Source organism: Chiloscyllium plagiosum, chromosome 9, assembly GCF_004010195.1.
Source record: "Chiloscyllium plagiosum isolate BGI_BamShark_2017 chromosome 9, ASM401019v2, whole genome shotgun sequence".
Taxonomy (NCBI): domain Eukaryota; kingdom Metazoa; phylum Chordata; class Chondrichthyes; order Orectolobiformes; family Hemiscylliidae; genus Chiloscyllium; species Chiloscyllium plagiosum.
Genome location: NC_057718.1, coordinates 72,921,642 through 72,927,463, shown reverse-complemented (window position 1 = coordinate 72,927,463; position 5,822 = coordinate 72,921,642).

Sequence of the window (5,822 nt, the reverse complement as noted above, 5' to 3'; positions counted from 1 at the left end):
CATCTGTCGGTCTCTCTGTTCAGCAACACTCCCTAGGACCCTGTCATTAACCGAGTAAGTCTTTCTATTACTTCAAACTCTGAAATAAGATTGGTTGAGCATGTTGAACCAGGTCAGTCAGGGTAGCCTTGAGTTCATTGAATATATCTGTAATAGTTTTCTTGAACAGTATGTAATGGAACCAACAAGGGAACAAGCTCTCCTAGATCTGGTCCTGTATAATGACACAAGAATAATTAGTGATGTCATAGTTGTGGATCACCTTGGAAGGAGTGATCACAGTATGGTTGTAGAATGCAGATGGAAAGTGTGAAGATAAAATCCACTACCAGAGTCCTGTGCTTAAACAAAGGAGACTACAGTAGGACAAGGGCTAAAGTAGACTGGAAGCAAAGACTTCGTGGTGGGACAGTTGACAAACTGGAGGACTTCAAAAGCAATTTTTCAAAGTGTTCAACAGAAGAATATACCAGTGAAAAGGAAAGACTAGGAAAAGGGGTAATCTGCCATGGATGTCTAAGGAAATAAGAGATGTTATCAAATGGAAAGAGAAGGCTTACAGATTGGTCAAGATCAGCAGAAAACTAGAAGATGGTGAAAGCTTAAAAGGTCAACAGAAAGCCACAAGAAAAGCTATAAAGAACAGTAAGATTGAGAATTAAATAGAAAGCAAAAGTTTCTATAAATATATTGTTACGACTTGGGGGAAACCCTCTCCCCAACCCTAATTTAAATCTCAGTACAGAAATGATTTAACCCTGTGCTGTAATCTGTTAAAATTCGAGAGGCAAAGAACTATCACAAAAGACAATGTTTAAAGCAAAAATTAGCAACTTAAATTTTTTAAAAATCTAACAGAATAATAAACTAACAACTATTTACAGCTCATTTATCTAAACCTACCTTTTACCTTCCCCTCTATAATATTGGTCCGATAAAACTCCCCGATTTAAGATTTATAGAAAAGATCAAATTTCAAAACCAGCCAGCTGTCGAATATTCTCTTGGTATTTTCCTCTGTAGATTTGCTCTCCAGGTCGATGTTGATCTTTTTTTTCCCTGTGCAAACTCCTTCTCCAGACAGGTACCCCACAGAGAATTCTTACTACAGTCTACATCTGTTGGTCTTTTGGCAGTTCTCCTCCCAACTGTTCAATTTTTGCCAGTTTTATACCCTAAAGCTTTGGATCGTTTCATTGGTGTTAATATTGTCAAAATACTGAATTCAAACTTGATTGGTGTTTGGGGCATAATTTAAACTAGTTGAATTTGATTTTTTTTTGTCTAATAGTACTGTTGGCTGCTGGACCAAATGTTACATTGTAACTTCTCCAGAACTCTGTGCTTGCTAAGTCCTTCAACACTCTTAAAGGTACAGTACCCCTTACACCTTCATAAAATGAAAAAGAGTGGCTAAAGTAAACATTGGTCCATTAGAGGATGACAATGGGGATTTAGTAATGGGATATAAAGAAATGGCCAAGGCGTTGAACAGGTACTTTGTGTTAGTCTTTATAGTGGAAGACGTGAATAACATGCCAGTAATTGACGAGACGAAGGTAGGTGAGGACCTGGAAACAATCATTTTCACAAAAGAGGTAGTGTTGGGCGAGCTAATGGTAAACAAGTCTTCTGGCCCAGATGGAATGTATCCCAGGGTATTATAAGAATTAGTGGGAGAAAAGGAAAATGCACATGTAGTAATTCTGGACTCTGGAGCAGTTCCAGCAGATTGGTAAACAGCAAATGTGACACCACTGCTTTAAAAAAAGAGGTAGATAAACAATGGGGAATTATAGACCGATTAGCTTAACAGACCCAAACATTTTTCCCACTAAAGTTATCAAGAAAGAAATAGCAAGGCATGCAGTTAGAAATTATCCCGTTAGGCAGATGCAACATGGGTTCATGAAGGGTAGATCATACTTAACTAATCTACTGGAATTATATGAAGACAATACAAGCACGGGGACAACGGGAACCCAAGGAATGTGATGTATTAAGATTTCCGAAAAGCATTTGACAAGGTACCACACAAAAGGCTGCTGCATAAGATGAAGATGCATGTTGTTACAGGCAATATATTAACATGGTTAGAGAATTGGTTAATTAACAGGAAACAAAAAATAGGATAAATGAGTGTTTTTCTCGTTGGCAATCAGTAACTAGTGATGCGCCTCAATGATCAATGTTGGGACACCACTATTTGCAATTACATAGATGATTTGGAGTTGAGGACCACTTGTAGTGTGTCCTAAAGAGTTAGTGTGTAGAGCACTGTGAAACTTTGCAAAGGGACATAGTTTAAGTGAGTGGGCGAAGATCTGGTAGATGGAGTGCTTTGTTAATAAATGTGAAGTCATCCACTTTGGTAGGAATAACAGTAAAAAGGACTATTGCTTGAATGGTTAAAAATAAATTGCAGCATGCTGCTGTGCAGAGGTACCTTGGTGTCTTTATGCATGAATCACAGAAGGTTGGTCTGTAGGTACAACAGGTAATTAAGAAGGCAAATGGAATTTAGTCCTTCATTGCGAAAGCAATTGAGTTTAAAAACTGGTGAGTTATGATGCAACTGTATAGGGTACTGGTGAGGCCACACCTGGAGTACTGCATGTAGTTTTGATCTTATTTGAGAAAGGATGCACTGGCTATAAAGGGAGCGCAGAGGAGGTTCACTAGGTTAATTCCGGAGTTGTAGGGGTTGTCTTATGAGGAGAGACTGAGTAGACTGGGATTACATAGGGTGTTAGGTTGGAAGCTAAAAGGCCGGACGAGCAGAGTAGTAATCTCAGGATTGCTACCGGTGCTACGGGCTAGTGAGATTAGGAACAGAGAGTGAGTGCAGATGAATATGTGGCTGCAGGGCCGGTGTAGGAGGGATGGATCATTGGGGGATGTGGGACCTGTACAAGGAACACTTGCACTTCAACTGGAGGGGCTCCAATTTCCTGGATGGGAGCTCAAGCTCTTTGGGAGGGTTTAAACTAGCTTGCACTACACTGGAGGGGCTCCAATTTCCTGGATGGGAGCTCAAGCTCTTTGGGAGGGTTTAAACTAGGTTGGCAGGGGGGTGGGAACCGGAGTTACAAATCTGAGGGTGGAGTGGCTAGTGAACAGCCAGATACAGCATCAGAGAGTCTGTGAGGAGGGATAGACGGTTGATAGGGCAAAATTGCTGTCAGTGTGATGCGTTGAAGTGTGTCTATTTTAACGCAAGAAGTATCAGGAATAAGGGAGATGAACTTAGAGCATGGATCAGTACTTGGAAATATGATGATGTGCCCCTTATGGAGACATGGATATCACAGGGTGGAAATATGATGTGCCCCTTATGGAGACATGGATATTCCAGGGTAGGAATGGTTGTTGCATGTTCCAGGGTTTAGATGGTTCAAAAGGAATGGGGGGTGAGGGAGGTAAAAGAGGCACAGGAGCGGCATTGCTAATCTGGGACAGCTGCAGAAAAGGAGGTCGGCGAGGAGGGTTTGTCTACAGAGTCAGTATGGGTGGAAGTCAGAAACAGGAAAGGAGCAGTCACTTTGGGAGTTTTCCATAGACCTCCCAATAGCAACAGAGACAGAAGCAGATTGAGAGGAAGATTTTGGATATGTGCAGAAGTAACAGGATTGTTGTCATGGGTGACTTTAACTTCCCTAACATTGATTGGAACCTCCTTAGTTCACATAGTTTGGACAGAGCAGTTTTTGTCAGGTGTGTCCAGGAAGAATTCTTGACTCAATATGTAGATCTTCACTAGAGGGGAGGCAATATTTCATTTGGTGCTTGGCAACAAACCAGGCTAGGTAGCAGATCTCTCTGTGGGAGAACATTTCTGTGATAGTGATCACAACTCACTGACCTTTACTATAGTCGTGGAGAGAATAGGAGCAGACAGTATGGGAAAGTATTTATTTGGTGGCGGGGGAAATGCAATGCTATTAGGCAGGAACTGAGGCACCAAATTGGGAACAGATATTCTCAGGAAAATGCATAACAGGTTGTTTAGGGAGCACATGCTGATAGTGCTGAATAGATTTGTCCCACTGAGGCAAGGAAGGGACGGTAGGATGAAGGAACCTTGGGTGACAAGGGATGTGGAACATCTAGTCAAGAGGAAGAAGGAAGCTTACTTAAGGTTGAGGAGGTAAGGATCAGACAGTGCTCTAGAGAGTTACAAGGTAACAAGGGAAGAACTGAAGACTTAACTTAAGGAACTAGACGGGGGCATGAAAAAGCTTTAGTGGGTAGGATTAAGGAAATTCCCAAGGCATTCTATATACGTGAGGAACAAGGAGATAGCCATAGTGAGAGTAGGGCCAATCAGAGATGGTGGAGGGAACTTGTGCTTGGAGTCGGAGGAGGTAATGAATGCTTTGCATCAGTATTCACTACTGAGAGGGACCTTGTTTGTGAGGGCAGGTTGATGATAAGGAGGATCTGCTGAAAGTTTTAAAAATCATTAGGATAGATAAGTCTCATTGGCGAGATAGTAGGTTAATACAGGAAGCAAGGGAAATGATTGCTGTGCCTTTCATGATGATCTTTGCATCTTTACTGTCCACTGGAGTAGTGCCAGATGATTGGAGGGTAGCAAATGTTATTCCCTTGTTCAAGAAAGGGAAAGGAGGATATTCCTGGGAATTGCAGACCAGTCAGTCTTAAGTCTGTGGTGGGCAAATTATTGGAGAGAACTCTGAGACAGGATTTATGATTACTTGGAAAACCATAGTTTGATTAGAGATAGTCAGCATGGCTTTGAGAGGGGCAAGGCATGCCCCACAAACCTTATTGAATTATTTGAGGATTTGACATATTGATGAAGGTATAGCAGTGGATGTGGTGTACATGGATTTTAGCAAGGCGTTTAGTAAGGATCATTCAGAAAGTCAGGAGGCAAAGGATACAAGGAAATTTGGCTGTCCGGATACAAAGATTCCTGATGAAGGGCTCCTGCCCGAAATGTTGATTTTCCTGTTCCTCGGATGCTGCCTGACCTGCTGTACATTTCCAGCACCACTCTAATCTTGACTCTAATCTCCAGTCCTCACTTTCGCCTGGATACAAACATAGCTGGCACATAGAAGACAATGTAGTAGTATATGGAAAGTATTCCGCCTGGAGCTCGTTGACCAGTGATGTTCTGCAGGGATATGCGTTCTCTGCTCTTTGTAATTTTTATGAATGACTTGGATAAGAAAGTGGAAGGGTGGGTCAGTAAGTTTGCCAATGACATGAAAGTTGGTGGAGTTGTGGATAGTGTGGAGGGCTCTTGTAGGTTGCAACGGGACATTGGCAAGATACAGAGCTGGCTGAGAACTGGCAGATGGAGTTCAACCTGGAAAAGTGTGATGTGATTCATTTTGGAAGGTCAAATTTGATTGCAAAATACAGGGTTAAAGATAGGATTCTCGGCAGTGTGGAGGAACAGAGGGATCTTTGGGATCTATGTCCAAAGATCCCTCAAAGTTGCCACCCAAGGTGATAGGGTTGTTAAGAAGGTATTTGCTTTCATTAGCAGGTGGATCGAGTTTAAGGGCTACTATACTTGGAATATTGTGTTCATTGTTGTGGTTCTGTTCGCCGAGCTGGGAATTTGTGTTGTAGACGTTTCGTCCCCTGTCGAGGTGACATCCTCGGTGCTTGGGAGCCTCCTGTGAAGCACTTCTGTGATCTTTCCTCCGGCATTTGAATCTGCCGCTTCCAGTTGTCAGTTCCAGCTGTCCACTGCAGTTGTCGGTATATTGGGTCCAGGTCGATGTGCTTCTTGATTGAATCTGTGGATGAGTGCCATGCCTCTAGAAATTCCCTGGCTGTTCTCT